Source organism: Hibiscus syriacus, unplaced genomic scaffold (genome assembly GCF_006381635.1).
Source record: "Hibiscus syriacus cultivar Baekdansim isolate YM2019G1 unplaced genomic scaffold, ASM638163v2 tig00111582_pilon, whole genome shotgun sequence".
Lineage (NCBI taxonomy): Eukaryota > Viridiplantae > Streptophyta > Magnoliopsida > Malvales > Malvaceae > Hibiscus > Hibiscus syriacus.
The window spans coordinates 182822-203065 of record NW_024063126.1 but is presented as its reverse complement, the minus strand read 5'-3'; the positions used below and the strand labels follow the sequence as shown (position 1 = coordinate 203065).

The 20244-nt window shown below is 36.0% G+C and overlaps 1 pseudogene; it reads left to right on the top strand.

Moving 5' to 3' along the window:
* Positions 1-1326: 1326 nt before the first annotated feature.
* Positions 1327-19894, top strand: LOC120165502 (annotated as a pseudogene).
* The last annotated feature ends 350 nt before the right edge of the window (positions 19895-20244 follow it).

Here is a 20244-nt window from a genome sequence, read left to right as displayed (position 1 = left end):
CTCCGACCTCCGACACATTCTTTGGGATTTCCCACTCTAATACAGCTTTAACTTTCTAAGGATCTACCCGAATTCCCTCTGTAAAAACCACATGTCCGAGGAATGCCACTTTAGTTACCCAAAACTAGCACTTAGAGAACATTTCATAAAGTTTCTTGTTTTGCAACATTTGAAGAACCACACAAGATGGACATCATGCTCCTCCCTTGACTTTGAATACACTAAAATGTCGTCAATAAAAACGACCATGAACTGATCAAGGTACGGTTAGAAAACTCTATTCATCATGCCCATAAACATTGAAGGTGCGTTAGTTAACCCGAATGGCTTTACTACAAATTCATAATGACCATACCGAGTCCTAAACGCCATTTTTGGAACATTTTTTCTTGTATCTTCAACTGATGATACCTTGAACGTAAATTGATTTTTGAAAACACGGCGCATCGAACCGTCTTTCTTCTTTACGAATAACACTGGAGCACCCCAAGTTGACACACTAGGTCTGATAAATCCTTTATCTAAAAGCTCCTTTAACTGAATCTTTAACTCTTTCAATTCCTTTGGGGCCATCCTGTAAGGAGCCATTGAAATCGTTGTTGATCCTGACATCACTTCAATCTGAAATTCAACCTCCCTATCTGGAGGTAAACCAGGTAATTCTTCCGGAAATACTTCTGGAAACTCTCTAACTGTCAGAATATCTTCAAGCTTCCTTTCTTTGGCTCTATTATCGATTACATTAAAAATATACGCTTGGCATCCTTGTAGCATTAATTTCCAAGCTGACATCATCGATATCACATTAACTAAGGAATTGATTCTCTCACTGACCACACTAACCTCCAATCCATCAAGACTTTTCAACATAACTCACTTGAATCGATAATCCACATTAGCATGATAATGATATAGGCAATCCATACCTAATATAACCTCGAACTCATCAAAAGGTAATTCTATTAGATTGACAGGGAATTCAATTCCCTGAATCCGTATGGGACACCTTTGACAGATTTGTTTCACACGAGCACTATGTCCTAATGGATTTGTCACAATGACCTCGCTACTAATAGGTTCTAACAAAATTCTTAAGTCTTTCACCAGTTTACTACTAACATAAGAATAATTTGATCCCGGATCAATTAGAAATAAAACAGATTTACCAGCTATCTGAAAAGAACCTGCAATGATTTTAGGATCATCACAATCTTCACCAGTTTTTAGATTGTACACTCTAACGGTGGAATGCACTTCAGGCTGAGCAGTCGACTCAGATTGATTCCTTCCTCAACCTCGACCTTTACCTCTCATATGTGCAGCAGTGGATCTTTATGTTTGGGCATGCTCTCCCGTCATCAATAGGCAGTCTTGAATAAAGTGTAATGCCTCTCCGTACTTAAAGCAAGCTCTAGAAACTCATCGGCATACGCCATTATGATGTTTCCCACAGTCCTAACATTGATTTGGCTTATCCACTCCGGACACCACTGAGTAAGTTTGTCTGGCTCTTCCTGGATTTGATCCTCTACCTGAAGAGGATTCTGCTCTAGTATGAGGTCAAGAACTCGAACCTCTACTTTTCTTTGATTGGGAGGCACTGGACGACACACTAGATTTAAGCTCTCTTATTCCACTATGTATGTTGCTCCATAAACCTCTCGATTTAAGCTCGCTCCAGGGCTTTAGCTCTGTTCACTACCTCTTGGAAAGAAAGAGGTTGAGTGCCAACAGTAACTCTTTCAATTGAGGTTATAAACCCTCCACAAACCAATCATATGAGTCTTTCTCTATAGGAACCAACTCTGTTGCAAATCTACTCAGCTTTTTGAATTAACACTCAAACTCATATATGGTGTGATTCCCTTACTTTAAGCTCATGAATTCTTTCTTCAAGCTCATGAATTCTTGCTTCATCTGTCGAATGAACTTATCCCCGATGTATTTGTTCTCATAGTCCCTTGCAGCTCTCATAGTCACATTAGACCACCAAATTCTAGCTTAACCTTGCAACAACAAAACTACACCATCCAGTTTCTCTATTTCAGAACAATGGAGATTCTCTAACATTATCTTAAGGTCATTGAGCCACATATCGATAGCAACTGGACCTTCCTCAGCTTCTCCTCTAAATTCAGGCGCTCATAGGCTTCTCAGCTCCTTAAGAACATTCATCTTAGAGGCTGAGGGAGCAGACGATTGGAAACGCGTCAGAATCACTCCAACATCTGGAAGAAGGTCCCCTGATCTTGCATAGACACTTCCTGATGTGCCTGTTCCTCACCCTGCCTACTCGGGGCAGGAGAATTACTACTTTCTTTCATTCTATCTCCGCTTCACTTCGGGAGCCTCAAAATCCGTTATCTAATAAGATCAATTCACTAATGTATTAGCAAGGATAACATACTAATCACCTTATCATATCAAAAAGACTTACTTAAAAGTTGGCATGTACACTTTTTAAATCAAAAACAACTTTATTTTGAACATAAAACTAATTAAACCATAGCTCTGATACTATTAAATGTAACACCCTAACTTGTACCCGACCTGGATACGAATCTGAGGTGTCACATTGACTTTTCAAAATATTGATTCATAACAAATAGTGAAAAAATTAACTTTTATGCATAATAACAAAGTAAAACTCTTTGACTTAAATTAAAATATTAATTTAACAGTCATACTTCAAAAATGCCTTTAATAATTTACATAGATACAAAAGTATTAGTTTACAAAAATAGATCAGAACATTTCAAATTATATGTGTAGTACATGCCAACAGTTTACAAGCTTTCAAAGATAAAACCTACATTCAATTTGCCTTGATCTGATCTTCACGGAAGTATGCTATCCTCAACGACTTCAACCTTCAGATTTCTTTAAACCTACACGTGAGGAAATCACACGCTAAGTTGATGACTTAGTGAGGCAAAACTAAAGAGTACTAAACTTTATAGATGAAATCTTTATATTTTATCGAAACATTTCATAAAGAATTCCAAATTATTTTCCCTCACAAAAAGGTATACTTATGGATATTATTTGTTTATACAACTTTATTTCCAAATGCCCAACGTATACTATTGAGAACTCTAGATATTTGAGTACATTGAGGTTGTGTACTAATAATGTCACCACGGCACTTAATTTGTACTTAAGTGCCACATAATTGTCCCGAATGACCACATAGGTTTGCGCCGAAGTACCACATATTTGTCCCGAATGACCACATAAGTTTGCACCGAAGTGCCACATAATTGTCCCTAAGGACCACACAAGACCCTCGACTCTTGGTATGCCAACTATACCTCTAATCCTCATACATATACCTTGAGCTTTTAACCACATAATTATTTGTTATTCATTATTCAAAGTATTTATTATTCACATATGCACTTTCACATTGAGTCTTTTCAGATACTCATGTTCAAAGGTTGCATTTCCATAATCATATATATATATAATCATACACATAGCTTATATAATATAAATTGAATAAACATTGTAAATATAACATAAAGAATTTGTAAGGTTTTCGATCGAAAACACTGAGGTTGGCTCATCGAAAGCCTTCCCCAATTTTAATACGAAATCTAGAAGTTGCAATCATCTTTGCCTCACTAAAGTCCTAACGAAGTCCTTAATAATTATAATGTCGAACTGACCGAAGTTGATTATGTTCAATAAATACACAAAATAATCGAAAATCAATATCATACTTCGAATCACTTATATCCAATCATAATAATTACTGCTGAAAGAAACACTTAATTTCTCATTTCATGTTTAGTAGTATCGGTACTAACACTACAGTATCGATACTTCCCTTCAATGGTATCGATACCCCCTATGGTACCGATACCATTTTGACGTTCTGGAAATTTATCTTGAAAATGGTATCGATACTATACCTTTGGTATCGATACTCCCAACTCAATATCGATACCCCCTTCAACTAGTACTGATACCCCCTTCAACTAGTACTGGTACCACCCTTTGAATTCCACTGTTTTTGCCTTGAAGTATCGGTATTGTTCTTCCAATACCGATACTCCATGCCCTAATTACTATTTCCATTTCGAAAATCAACCAAAAACATCCTAAATCTCTTACTTTTATCCCTCATTAAGCCTTTGAACTCAACCTTAGACATCCAAACCAACTTGTCTTCATTTACTACTCTAGAACATACAAAATCTCACAGAAACTCTTACATCTAAAAATCATACCATGATTTCAACCAAGTCTTTAATCATACATATTACTCCTAACTCTTTAATTTGATTATTGACAAGTCAAATTCATTACTAAAACTCTATAAACCACACCATATAAAAAATTCATCTTAAAACCCATTTTACAAAATTCATTTCTAATTCACTCATCTTGTTGTTTTAATCCTATACAAGCCTTCCTTAAGCTTATATAAGACCCAAACTTTCAACACCATCTCAGAATTTAAGGAACCAACAAAATTACAAATATCTTACCTTTGTACAAGTGAACTCACGGGCACGAGGAAAAAACAAAAAAGGTTCCAGACTTCTTTCTCTTTAACCATGTACTTATCCATTAAGAAAGTAAATAAAAATATCCTTACAAGCTAAATACCATAATGTCCTTGCTAATAACCCATATTTGATAATAAGCCCTACATAAAAAATCACAAAATAAATCCTTGAACTTTTCAAACTATTCTAATTCAACCACTGAGTTTAAAATTCTTACATTCTGGTCACTGACCTGATGATTGAGATGTTACAAAAATGAAGAAATTTAAAAGCTCTAGCCACACAAGATGAGGAATGGGTAACCTCTAAACTTAATTTTTTTTTATTTTACATTATTGGTTGCCTATTTGTTTTATATATGCATGAGTTTTTTAACATAAATGATCATTTGTTATTTTTCAATCTCATGTATGCTAAAATGTGTTATGGTGAACATTTTAAATCTTTTAATGATTTTTTTCATAAATTTCTTGTTCATCATAATGATTTTTGGTTAAATTTGTTTTTCATGTTGTTTTAAACAATTTTTTCTTATTTTTGACCTTAAATTTGAATGTTTACGCATGTGATTTTATTGCAAATGATATATCTCTAACAATTGATATCAAATTTTCAAATGCATAACATTTTTTAATAGCTTTATGCATATGAATTTTAAAGTCTCATATTAATATTGCATAAAGTAGTTTGGACTTGGATTTATTGAATTTCATGTGCTACTAATGTGTTTCTCTCTTATCTTATTGAAATTCAATATTCTTTGAAGTGTCAAAGTTTTTTAACCAAAATTTGTTTTTGGAATGCATTTGTTAAGGGGGAGCTTTGATTTTTCAAATGATTTTTAATTAAAAAATTTCTACTTACACTATATGGTATTTTGTACCTTTAAAGTTTGAATTATTTTTATATAACAAAAAGAGAGAGAAATATTGGTTTGAAAAATTAAATTTCTCAAAGAAAAAGTGGGAGTTTAAATATTTTTTATAAATTCTCTTTTCAAAATATATTTTTCTAAAGGGTGGCTTTATCAAAAACAATTTTTCAAGGAAGTTTTGTTATATCAAAAAGGGGGAGATTATTGAACCTATATTTTGATATAACAAATATTTGTAAAATTGATTTTGGACTTAATCAAATTTTTCAAAAATAACTCAAAGTCCAAAATAAGTTGAAAAATATGTATTCTTAATTGCTTTATATATATGAAATATTTTTGAGTTAATTAAAATATGTTTAAAGTGTTTAAAATGTGTTTAAAACTTTTTAAATAGGAAAATACTATGCAATCACTATTTGACACTGTTCATGACACTTTTCATACTGAGTATTGTTCATAGTTTGAAAACTTTGTAAGAGTTTTGAAACTTTATTAAGAGTTTCGAAACTTTACAAAAGTTTCAAAACTTTGCACCCATAAATTGTTTTAACGGGCCGATTTTCTTCAACAATCATATTTTTTAGTAAGATTTTCGAAACTTTCATCAAATTTTTGAAACTTTCAAGAACAATGTGTTTAAAAGTTTTGATACTTTCATTAAGTTTCGAAACTTTCTCAAAAGTTTCGAAACTTTCTTCAAAGTTTTGAAATTGCATGTGCATGTGGCCATTATTGCATGTTTTTAAAGCTTCCCGATGGCTATAACTCATCCCAACGGTCATAAACGGCTAGCAACTCATTCCACACAATAAAAACACTCCAATGACACTTGAAGAAGGTTACTACACCTTTCTAAGCTTAGAGATCAAGAGAAAAGAGTTTTTATTCCTATTTCCTTCATTTTTATCTTGCACAGAAGTGTACATAGTTTAATTGAATATCTTTTGTTTTTATTCTTGTGAGCTTAAATCTTTGGAAACATCTACCTTGTGAGGTTTCTTGTTTACATTTCTTATCCTTTGTAAAAGGGGAGTGGTTATAGTTTATCCTTGAAAACTAAAGAGTTGTAAGGGTTACTCTTGAGCCTAGAAAAAGAAAGAAAAAATTAGTGAATTTGTTGAAATCCTTAGTATGGAGCTAAGATAGTGGTTGTAGACTTTGATTGAGAAAGTCGAACCACTATAGATCTTGTTTCTAATTCTTATCTTTTAGAGATCAAGAGAAAAGAGTTTTTATTCATATTTCCTTCATTTTTATCTTGCACATAAGTGTACAGAGTTTAATTGAATATCTTTTGTTTTTATTCTTGTGAGCTTAAATCTTTGTAAACACCTACCTTGTGAGGTTTCTTGTTTACATTTCTTATCATTTGTAAAAGGGGAGTGATTATAGTTTATCCTTGAAAACTAGAGAGTTGTAAAGGTTACTCTTGAGCCTAGAAAAAGAAAGAAAAAATAGTGAATTTGTTGAAATCCTTAGTGTGGAGCTAAGGTAGTGAATGTAGACTTTGATTGAGAAAGTTGAACTACTATAAATCTTTTTTCTAATTCTTATCTTTTATTTCTACCACAACAAAGATTTTTAAAGGCCAATTCACCCCCTCTTAGCGGTTTTCAGTTGATCGATCAAGCCTAACATGTAGTTTAGAGCAGGACTAGATTGTCACCAGAGCCACCTTTATCGGGGGACATCATCAAGTCGTCTTGTCTTCTTAGGGTTTTTTGTAGAGTTAGCACTCGCAGAGGATATTAGGGTTTCTTCGAGAGTCGACATCCGCTGGGAGACACCCACCAAAGCTAGGTGTGCGACTCGGATTGGTCCAGATTAGTCATGGTGAAGCCTTGAAATTGAAGGGAAACAAAAAAATAATAAAATTATTTTCAATTTTTTGAAAATTATAAAACATGTTTGGTTATTATAAATGAAAATTTCAATTCAAAAATAAAATATTTAAAATTTATTTGGTATTTGTTTTTTAATAATATAGATGAATAAATGTCATTAAATAATTATATTAAAATATAATCATTAAAAATTTCATTATATAAATTTAATAGATGAGTTATGCAAATATAAAACAATAAAGTTGATAAGGAGAGCCTTTGTGCTAGGGTTTTTGTGGCACGTATTATCCCACCTACTGTTTGGACAGTATCTCTGAGTTTTTTTCTCAGTTTTTTCAGTTCTTCGAAAGTTTTATTTTTCCTCGAAGGGTGTTGTTGCAGGTTGGGTATTTTTCGGGACGGGAGATATTGAAAAGTACTTAAACAATCTTCAATTGGACGATGAGGAGGAAGAGGCATTTATTGTGGAAGGGTCGATTAATTCTACTCAGATTTCTCTTGAGTTTTGTCTGGTTGGGAGATTTATTACTTCAGGTAACGTTTGGCACCCAATCGGGGGGATCACGATTACAGATTTGAGGGAGGGATATTTTCTGTTTAGATTATACAATGAGATCGACGCGGATAGATTGGTGTCTGAGGGACCGTGGTAATTCAATTCACATCTGTTGATTTTACATCGATTGAAAGTAGAAGAGGATCCCATGACAGTAGCATTGGATATGGTAGATTTTTTTGGTCTTGGTGACTGACTCGCCGGTAGGTTATATATCAGAACAAGTGGCGAAGCAGTTTGGAAATTTTTTGGGAGTCTTTGTTGAATATGATTATTAGAGTGCGGTTCAGTTGGGATATCGATGATCCATTCTCCTGAGAGCCAGTATAGATACGAGGAAACCTTTGAAGAGAAAGAAAAAACTAGTTTTATCAAATGGATTGGTCACCTATGCAATATTCCAGTACGAGAAACTACATTTTTTTATTCCTTTGTGGAAAGTTAGGTCATGGTAAGAAGTTTTGCCCACAAAGAGTGTGCCCACAAAGAGTGTTACAGGAAAATAGGGTGTTGATTCCTCAGTGGGATGTTTCTCTTAAAGCCTCGGTTTGACGTAAGGGAGTCCTTTCCATCCTGTGGCTGCATGAAGATGACTCAAGTATGAAGTTTAATGTTGAAAAAGGCGATACTACGATGACAGGGAGAGTATCGAATAATTTGCAAGGTGGGGGTAGGGTTGAGAATGTTTTCAAATCCTCGGATAGTAGGGTAAGGCAAGTGGAGAATTTTGACATTCTAATGTCAGCCAATGCAGAGAAGGTGCTTATGGATAAGTCGGAGTGAACTTGATGCTCCTAAGGGTGGTGCGGGGACGGAAGCAGGACACAATGAGATATCGGTAGGCCTGTTATCCTAGGCCAGCTGGAAGCAATGAAAATTATAAGTTGGAATGTCCAGGGTTTGGGGCAACCACGGATAATTTGTCGTCTTCGGCTTTTGCTGAGATACATCAACCCCTCTGTAATTTTTTCATGGAAACAAAATCACAGAGTTCACGTATGAGTAGAGTTTAAGGATCTTGTGCCTTTTTAAATGGTATTAAGGTGGATCCCCGAGGAACCTGTGGGGGTCTTCGTTTAGCGTGGAAGCAGGATTGTGATGTGGTTCTGAGATCATTCTCTAGTTCTCATATTAACTTATTGATTATGAAGGATGCAGATGGGATGTAGTAGAGGTTTACGGATTTCTATGGAGACCCAGAGGAAGGTCGTCACCACGAATTGTGGGATATTTTGAGAGACTAAAGGATACACCTTTAGCCCTGTGTCTAGTGATCGAGGATTTCAACGAGATTATATACTCGTTTGAGAAGAGTGGAGGTCGTGTTCGACCAGCTCGACAAATGAAGGCATTTTGTGATATGATTGATGATTGTGGGCTTTCGGATATAGGGTATTTTGGTCAATGGTAAACGTGGTAAAGAGGGAATCGTGTAGAAAACAATATTCGAGAGAAACTATATAAAGGTTTGGCAGGTACTACTGGTTGCATTTATTTACAGACTCACTTTGCAACATCTTGTGCACTATTTTTCAGATCATTGTCCTTTGTTATTAAATACTTCGACAAATGGAAGGCTTAACTGTAGATGGCATTTTCAGTTTGAAGCTTCGTGGCTCCTTGAAACTTCATGTGAAGAAGAAGTTGCAAGGTTGTGGGCAGAGGCTATGGGTTCTGTGCCAGAGAAGCTAGGGTATATTTCGAAGGGACTAGATCAGTGGTTTGAGCATATTTCGACGAATTATTTCGAAGAAAGATGGTACCGTCAGATGATGTTATAAGGGATATCCTTGAGACGAAGTTGGCGATTAACATTGAAGCGGATAAGAGAGAAATTTATTGGGAACAACGGGATCGAGCAAATTGGCTCAAGAATGGTGACAATAACACCACTTTTTTCCACCGGAATGCCACTCAGAGGAAGAGGTGAAACAAAATTAATGCATTGGTAACGGATGATGGTAGTCGAATTGAGGGGGAAGTAGGTCTTGAGAGGGTGGCGAGGGAGTACTTCCAGAAGCTCTTCTCAACCAATTATTCCCATGTTGATGATTCAATTTTACAAGGTGTGTCCCGGTGCATTGATGATGAGACAAACAACTTTCTTTTGAAAGAGTGGTCTTATGATGAGATGTATAATGCAGTGAAGTTTAATGTCCCCTTTGAAAGCTGTATGAGATGATGGTATGAGAGCTATATTCTACCAACGCTTATGATGAGATTTGATATAAGGACAATCAATCATACTCATATTGTCCTTATACCAAAGGTTGAGGGGCCTACCCGTTTGACTCATTTTTGGCCAATAAGCCTCTATAATGTTTTATATAAGATCATTTAGAAAATGGAGGTTATTCGAATGCAGAAGCATCTTCATAAGTGCATCGACGAGGCTCAGAGTGCTTTCGTTCCTAGGAGATTAATCACGGACAATATCATGGCTGCTTACGAGATGCTCCACTCGTTCCAACAAAAAAATGTGGGTCATAAAGGCTATTTTGCCTTAAAGTTGGATATGAGCAAGGCTTATGATAGAGTTGAATGGTCATTTCTATGGGTGATGATAGATCGGATAAGATTTTCTGAGAGGTGGATTGCAGTCATCAAGTCGTGTGTGCCCCATTGAGGACTGAGGCAATGTGATCCTCTAAGCCCTTATTTATTTCTCATTTGTAGTGAGGGGATTTCGTCTTTGTTCAGACGGGCTGAAAGAACAAGAGAGTTTCCAGGTGTTCGAATTAATAGAAGTGCTCCGTCAATTTCCCATCTGCTTTTTGCGGATGATAGTTCGGTCTTCGACAAAGCAACTGCTTCTTCAGCATCAAGGGTTAAAGATTTGTTGGCGAGATATGAATGAGTTCAGGGCAATTAATCAACTTCAACAAATCTAGGATTTACTTTAGTTCGAACGTGCTTGAGGAAAATAGGGGAGGGGAGGTGCATTTTGGGAATAAACAATATCAAACCCAGAAAAATATTTGGGGTCTTCCGGCGATAATTGTCAGAAACAAAGCCTTCATGAACATGCTGGACAAATTCCGCGGTAGAATTAAAGGTTGGTCTATTTGGATTCTCTCTCAAGGTGGGAATGAGATTTTCGTTAAGTTCGTTCTTCAAGCGTTGCCTCTATTCGTTATGAGTTGTTTTTTTTTTTTTTGCCGATAGGTTTATGCAGGGATTTTGAGCGGACTATGGCACGTAATTGGTTGAAAAAATAAGAAGATAGAAGAGGGATTCATTGGTGTACTTGGGACCAGCTATGTCAATTAAAGGAGAATGGTGATCTAGGGGTTCAGGGACATGGAAAAATTCAACATCGCTTTGTTGGACAAACATGGTTGGCACCTTTTCAATAACCCAAACTCTCTGGTAGCACGACTGATGCAAGCCAAGTATTATGTGACCTCGGATTTCCTGAGATTGAGTCTGGGAAGCTCACCATCTTAACTTTGGCGCAGTGTCTGGAGCGCGAAAGGTTTGCTCTTTGCTGGACTAAGGTGAAAGGTAGGTACAGGGAGATCTATCTCAGTGTAGAATGACTATTGGTGGCAAAATTTTCGAGATAATGTTCTCGAATTTTTTATTTAACGATATAACGTACTCCCAAGATTAATTGCTCAAATAGGGCGAATTGCACAGTGTTGGCCGTAGGTCGCCATGCCTTCCGGGCGACTTACGGCGTGGCAGCTTCCCAGCATAGGTCGCCATGCACTCCGGGCGACCTTGTAGGTCGCCGCACTCCTAGACCTTGTAGGTCGCCATGCACTCCTGGCGACCTTGTAGGTCGCCATGCACTCCTCCTGCTCCTCGCGTGATTCCTCTTGCCCTCGGATGCCCTCGCATAGCTCGCTCGAATGGCCTCGGTCGGATGCCCTCGGTCGGATGGCTTCGGATGCCCAACGTGTTGGAACGTGCATGACACATGCAATCTCTCTCATAGCTCGCCGGGAAGACATGGCGACCTAGTAGGTCGCCCGGATGGCATGGCGACCTACGACCAACACTGTAGATTTCACCCTATTTGAGCAATTAATCTGAGGAGTGCATTATCTCGTGAATTAATTTATTCGAGAACGTTATCTCGAGAGTTTAGCCACTATTGGTTGCTGTATGACATTCCTAAGGTGGTGGAGTCAAATATAAATGATGCGGTGGTTACGATTAGTGACTTAATCGATGATAACACTAGAACGTGGAAGGATGACGTAGTTAGCTCTGTTTTTTTGCATCAGAAGCTGTTATGATTTTGAGTATCCTCTTTCACGCTTTCTTTCGGAAGATTGCAAAGTCTAGAGCGACGAGGAAATGGGCGAATACATAGTGCGAAGTGGGTACAGATTACTTAACCCGGGAATAGAGGCCCCTCTAGACAACAAGTCGTTGTTTAAACAGTTATGGATGTGCGAGTGTCAATGAAAAATAAAAATCCAGGTTTGGCATTTTATCCATAACTATGTTCCCACAAAGCAGAATTTACATTTTAAGAGATTGCTTACTAATCCATGGTGTTTATAATGTACGAACATAAGTGAGACTGTGGAACATATTTGCTCGTGATTGTCATTTAGCCAAATTAGTTTGGTCTTATTTGGGTTATGTTTAGCCGAGTCAGTGCATGGGGGATTCCTTATCTTGGTTACGGTAGTTATTCAATCTTAGCCCTTGTGCTAAGCATGCAAAAATCACAGTAATTATTTAGGCACTTTGGTTTGCACGAAATAGATCCTACCATGAGGGGATTCAAATAAAGGTCGAAGATGTAGTTACCTTAGTCCGATCACAATGTCAGGACTTTTTGGCTGTAAATCTCAAAGCATCGGGGTTGTGTTTCTCGGAGGACTCCCGCTGGCAACCTCTTGTTTCTCTGAAAGTGAATAAATTTCGATGCGTGCTTCTTACAAAACCAAAGCAAAGGTTGGTTAGGAGTTGTTGATCGTGATAATGAGGGATTTGTTTTAGGGGCTTGTCGAAGGGAGATGTTTCATATTACCTCACCATTCCAAGCCGAGGCTTTGGCTGTTGTGCATGCAATTGATTTCGCGAAGGAGATGGGTTTCGAAATGATCATCGTTGAAGGGGATAACAAATCGGTTACTGAATGTATCATCTCGCCGGCGATTGATCTCTCAGTGATCAGTGCGTTGACATGCAAAGTGAAAATGAGAGCTTTAGACTTCCATGCATGTGAGTTTCATTATGTACAAAGGCAGAAAAACATGGTGGGTCAACTGGTGGCTACTGACCGGAGTTGGGATGGTTTGGACAGGTACTGGGTGGAAGAGATTCTAGGAGTAGCTGAAGCTCAAGCGACCGAAAAGAAAATATGGATGGCTCCGTCTTAGAGGGCTGTCGTTGTTTGCAAATGTTCGATTCTGTGATTTTTTCTTTCCTCTGCTGAAGCTTTTCAAAGGTTTTCAGTCGAAGAGCCGAGGAATTTGAAGGGCCAATGTTCCATTCATTTGAGTTTTCTTTTTTCTTCTCTTTACTTTGTGGTGGGTTTTACACGTTTTTTTTGTTGTTGTAATTGTTGGACTGCTTTTTCCATTCACTTTAATAAAAACTGACACCTTTTAATTTAAAAAAAATAATAAAATTGATAATAAATTTTATAATAATAGAATATTTTAGTTTATAATAAAAATATAATGTTAATGTATTTTGGATATCAATTAAATTTAAAAAAATATAAAAAAATTATTATTACAAACAATAATACACAAAAGCGTCATTAAAATAAAAATATATTTAGTGGTATTTAAGGCACTCAAACTTTTAAAAAAAAAAACTAGAGTAGCCCTAAACATTTTTACACTCAATGCTACCTTAAACTATGAAAAATAATTAATTTAACCCTTTGACTAACTAATCAAACGTTAATTATCACGATGTTTGCATGATAGTTCACAAAACTTATATCATAATATATAATATTAATGTGATAGCTCATGATTATGTTGTGATAATACATGATGGACAATGATATAATAGAGGAGCTTAATTTATTTTTTGGCTGAGTTCGACGGTCTTGTTGATTCTTTTAAAAAGTTTAAAGACTTAATTAATTTTTTAGAAAAAGTAATAAAATATTTAAATTTAAAATATAAAATATAAATAATTTTTAAGAAATTTAATATATTAAATATAAAAATACTATAAAATTAAATTATTTAAAAAATTAGTTTAAGGACCAAATTGAGTGTAAAAAAATTCATAGACCATATTAATATTTTTTTACAAAAGTTTGAGTGTTTCATATATCATCAAATAAAAAACATTATTAAAAACCTAAATTTCGTGTTTTCTTATTTTTTTTAAATTTTCAAAATAGTTTTAATAAAATACTAAAAATATTTTTTATATTTTCATACTTTTACTTATTTTTATTTTCTAAAAATTATTTTCTAATTTTAAAATCTAATATATTTTCTTCAATATTTTCTATTTTTTAAAAAAATAAAAATAAAGTATATTTTCTAAAACACTTCTCGGCTTATGTCTGCATAAATATTAGGGTTTATTTTTTCTTTTCTTTTTTCTCTATTCTTCTGTTCGGGTCTTGAGTATTTTCAACAACAGACTTCAGGGTCTTCTCATTATCAGGTTTCAATCTATCTCTTCCTCGCTACTTTCTCTGAAGATGTAATAATTACTCAAACTTGTATGTGCGTTTGAACCTTTTATGAGGTTTTTGTATTTTCCTTTTGTTTGTTCAAAGTATTGATAAGATCGGTTTCGTTTCATTTTTCTTTTCCTTTTTACAAATTTTCTTTAGAAAAATCTTGATAAATTTGCACTTTGGGTTTTTGTTAATTATGCGACAGAGACATTTTTTTCAATCAATCGAATAAATCGTTATTTCTGTTTTGTATATTAAGTTTCGGGTTATGTTTTCTATTTCTTTGAGGTGATTGTTTACATTGACGTGCTGCATTTGGGTGACTGTTGAAGTAAGATACGGTTGCTTCATTTATTTTGATGGGTTTTATGATTTTTTCAGGCTTCACAAATTTCATTTTGGGAAAGTTAACTTGGTGGATTTTGACTAAAAAGGGTTTTGTTGAAAAAATTGGAATCTCGGGTGCTTGTGAACTGTAATGACTACACGAACATCATGGGCAGATTTGGCTGCAAATTCTGTTGCTGATAATGTAGATGTTGGTTCTTCATCTGATAGCAACAAAGCTGCTGGTTCTGCTTCAGGTGGTGGTCGACCTGCTTATGTGCCTCCGCATCTCCGTAATCGCCCACCATCTGCAGACCCACCCGCTCCTACTTTCACTGGCCCTGCTTCAAGCAATGACCGACCTGGACAAGGGGGATATCGTTGGGCTGCTCCTAGGAATGATTATAACAACCGATCGGGGTATGGTGGTGGTGATCGACCTGGTGGGTGGGGTGGAAGAAGTGGTGATTGGGATCGTGGGAGGGATAGGGAAGTTAATCCATTTGGAAATGATGATGATACAGAGCAGGCGTTTAGCGAACAAGAGAACGCCGCAATCAACTTTGATGCCTATGAAGACATTCCTGTGGAGACAAGTGGTGACAATATTGCACCACCTGTTAATACTTTTGCAGAGATTGATTTGGGTGAAGCTCTGAATCTAAACATCCGAAGGTGCAAGTATGTGAAGCCAACACCTGTTCAGCGGTATGCCATACCCATTTCACTCGCAGGACGGGATTTGATGGCATGTGCTCAGACTGGCTCTGGAAAGACAGCTGCCTTCTGTTTTCCAATTATCAGTGGAATTATGAGAGGCCCGGTTCCACAAAAATCATTACGTGGAGTGCGCACAGTTTTCCCATTAGCTCTTATTCTCTCTCCTACCAGGGAGCTTTCAATGCAAGTGGGTGTCTTATTTTGACAATTCAAATGATGTGATTCTATAAACAACTTGGAATTTATATTCAGTGACTGTTAGTGCAGATACATGAGGAAGCGAGGAAGTTCTCTTATCAAACAGGTGTTAAGGTGGTTGTTGCTTATGGAGGTGCTCCTATTCACCAACAGGTAACCTTTCTCTCTATTTCCCTTTCTTTTCTGTTTACCTATCATTTAAGTTAATCTCAATTTCTAATATAGTGTTGCGACAATTTTGATGCATTAACCCTATCTTAAAAAAAGAGTTTCACTCTAATTTTGCTGGTCGAGGTGGAATTATCTGCTCTTGGGGAAAGTAGTAACATTCTTTGGCATATGTTAAGTTTTATGCTCATCCCAGTGTTGTCAAGGGGGGGGGGGGGGGGGGCAAGGTGCACTCTAATTGCTAGAATCCATAAACTGCCTTGGATGCAAGGCGCAAAAAAAGTGTTTTTGTATATGTGTATGACTAGCTTAAGATATATGATTATGATAACAAAAACTATAGTGGCATAGTTCATCTATAAAACATGCAAATTGTTTTGGTTAACTGATAGGTATAGCTTTCTCTTTTTTTGAGTGCGTAACTATCAAGTAGAGTTTGATATTATTGCCTTCCTTACCAGTGAAGTTAGGTCTAATGAAAAAAGTTAAAAGAAATCAAAAAGAACTTTAGTTAGGCAGGTATTTTATGCCTACCACCTTTGAGGAAAATCACACCCAGGCACTTATCAGATGAACTGTCCCTGAAAGAGTCTGATGCACTTTTCGTCTTCAAATATTTGACATTCTAGTATCATTTTGCTGCTGAGTCTTTGTCATCATTTTTGTCTTAAATTGTATGTTTGAATTTTTTTAGAGTAAGTTGATGGTATTCTATTTGAACAGCTGAGGGAACTGGAAAGAGGTGTTGATATTCTTGTGGCAACACCTGGAAGATTGGTAGATTTGCTAGAGAGGGCTAGAGTTTCTCTAGAGATGATCAAGTACTTGGCCCTTGATGAGGCAGACAGAATGCTGGACATGGGTTTTGAACCTCAAATAAGAAAGATTGTGGAACAAATGGACATGCCCCCACCTGGTGTTAGACAAACAATGCTATTCAGTGCCACCTTTCCAAGAGAGATACAGGTTGATCCTCTCTTTGTAATGAACCCTGCTAGAGAATTTACATTGATTAGTTTCTTATCAGTTTTCAATGACTTTCTCATGCATTAACTCTCTACTGTATGAAGTTCTTTATTAGATTCATACATGGCATGCATTTACTGTTGTACTGATTATTTAAGATTATGTTTTGTTACATTTGCATTATTGTGTTGTAATTTTACTTTTTCATATGTTAAAGTGAGAGCACTACAGCGAAAAAGGTTTTTTAGCGAAACTCTATTGCATTCTTGCTACTTAAACTGCAACCAAATTGGTACTTAGTACACTATTTGGAGTTTGTGTATCTAGTTTTCTGGTAACTATTTACCCTTCCATTATTTTTGCATGCAGAGACTGGCCTCTGATTTTCTTGTCAGTTATATTTTCTTGGCTGTGGGGCGAGTTGGATCAAGTACTGATTTGATTGTCCAAAGAGTAGAATTTGTTCAAGAGTCAGACAAAAGAAGTCACCTTATGGACCTTCTTCATGCTCAGAGAGCAAATGGTGCCCAGGGCAAGGTACTTATTATTTTGTACTTGTGGTACTTTATCCTAATGATGTAATGAAATTTCCTGAATGAACCAGATGAGCAGTCTTCGTAAATCATGTCTATTTTTGGTTTTGTGAATTTGACTGAAGCTTTCTTTCTACTTAGTATATTTCCTTTTATTTTAATCTTGCAGCAAGCTCTTACATTAGTTTTTGTTGAGACAAAAAAGGGAGCTGATTCACTGGAACATTGGCTCTGCATGAATGGTTTTCCTGCAACTACCATTCATGGTGATAGAAGCCAGCAGGTAAGATATGTTTGTTTTATTTTCATTTTGTAGTTTTTATGCATGGTATTTGTTTTAAATTGAACTGTTAGTTTCATAGAAAAAAAAGTGTATATAAAGCCCCAGATGTTTTATTGTGGCTTCTATGTTTTCCAACAGAGCTTTGGGCCATGTTTAGTTTCCCAAAACATTTTCTATTTTCATATTTTTTAAAAGTAATTTTTATTTTCTATTTTCCAGAAACTGAAAAACATGTTTAGTAGATAGAAATAAAAGTTTTCTTTTTTTTGATAAGAAAAATAAAAGTTGTTTTCAGTAATGAAAATATGAAAACACATTTGTTCATATATCTTCTTATATTAGAAACATCATAAAGAAAATCCTTACATTCATATGGATTTGAATCAGTGTTAAAGATTTAATATATAAAAATTGTTGAAGAAAAGAGTTTTTGTTTACATGGATTTGAAACTGGGTCAATCCATTAAATTAGAAAAATTCATCTTTCGACTTTTTCAATTCTAAGTAACATTTTTAGTGTAAGACAATGAAAACAACTTTTTATTGTTTTCTATTCACATTTTCATTTTCATTTTCTAAAATATAAACCAAACACGTTTTCTTCATTGTTTTCTATTTTCTTAAACCAAAGGGGTGTTGCTGCAGGCATGATGGATATTTGCAACTTACATGTTATATGTGTCAACGTGTTCTTGGTCTCTCTCTCTCTCTCTCTCTGTGTGTGTGTGTTTTATTTTTTTGGGGGGGGGGGGTGAGCAAACCGCAAATCTATTAGCTTCTACTTAGGGGTTGGTACATAATTCTTAGCTAATCCATTGTAAGTGCTTTTGGTGTTTTTTCCCCTTTTATATGCTCTGCCCAGATGAAGTCATTGTTTCCCCCTTTTAGATTCCTGTTTCTTCCCCTCTTATGCTCACTGTCATCCATTGATTTGGTAGTGGTCACTACTCTATTCTTAGCTATGCCTTGTTTTTGCTTTGAAATAGTCTTGGTTTGCTTAACCACGATGTGTCCGTAGTCCCTACTTTAGGTTTGACATTTATCATCATCTCTGTCTCGTATATATTTTGAGCAGTTATTTCTTTTACATGTTCTTTCTACTCTTGTAAGGTATTGTTTTGGCTGTTTAGCTTCACAGTTATTTGCCTCTTGTTAAGATACCCGTTTATCATGTAAATTGCAGGAAAGAGAACAAGCATTGCGGTCATTTAAAAGTGGTGCTACCCGATCCTAGTAGCTACTGATGTGGCAGCTCGTGGTCTTGATATTCCTCATGTTGCACATGTGGTGAACTTTGACCTCCTAATGACATTGATGACTATGTTCATCGAATTGGACGAACAGGGCGTGCAGGCAAAACTGGTTTGGCCACAGCTTTCTTCAATGATAACAATGGTTCTTTGGCAAAGTCATTAGCTGATCTAATGCAAGAAGCGAATCAAGAGGTGCCTGCTTGGCTCACTCGATATGCAGCTCGTTCATTTGGAGGGAGGAATCGTCGCCCTGGAGGAGGCCGGTTTGGTGGTCGTGACTTTCGGAGGGATTCATCTTTCAACAGGGGAGGATCAGATTACTATGGTGTAGGCAATAATGCAGGTGGGTATGGTGGTGGCTACAGTGCAAATGTTGCCAGTGGATGGGATTGATAATCTCTCATTTCTTTTTTAGTTCTTTGAGCGTTTAATAGTAGCAGAGCTTCCCATTCAACCATAGGGACTATATTTTCTTGGGTTTACTTATATTTTGCTGTTAGTCATTGTTGTTTCATACATTAGGAGGGTTTTTATGACTGGCGGAATGATGGTGTTTGAAAGAGTCGAAGTTGTGTGTATTGTGTTTAGTAGGGGCATTGCTGAAGAAATTCTAACCAAAAATAGGGATCACTTCATTCTCCTTGGCTGTTGTCATCTTTTGGTCATTTATTGGTAATTTTGTTAGCTGATGTAATGGGTTGTAGAATGTCATGGAAGAGAGGAGAACATCTTGTCTGCCATTCCATTTCATATATACCTCCTCTCGTCGCCGCCAGTGGTGGTGATAATGGTGGTGGCGGCAGTGGTTTGAGTCGTGTTTTAGTATCAGTCGTACTGTACTGTACTGTACTGTAATGGTATCATTTGTGAAAAATGAAATCTTGTGGGGTTCTTTAAGATCAGACATGGAGTTGGTCACAGTTCAGTCTTTTGAATTTCTTGTTTATTATTGTTGTTGTGTCACTTGCTACAAACCTGTGGTGGTATTATTGAAAATTTGAAACCTTGTAGGGAGGGAATAAAAAACATGTTGATTACATCTTATTTCCACTCCCATTTTCTTTTGTTAGACTATTTCTATTTTCTGAGAACCGACCCTGGAAACCAGGAACATCATGAATGCCGTACTAATTTTGCTATGAAATGAATTTTAAATGAAAATAATTATGTAAATTATATGTTATTTCTAGATTTGTTTGTCTATGTTTTCATGTATTTTAATCATACAATGGATTGTGTTTTATAATGGTTAATTTAGGTTATGATAAATTGGTGGTTGTGTTATTTGTAATTCTTTGCACTAGATGATAACTATGTGTAAATGTATTCAAGCTCATAACCTTTAAAAAAATAATTGATTTAAGACTTGATTGACACAATCAATGACAT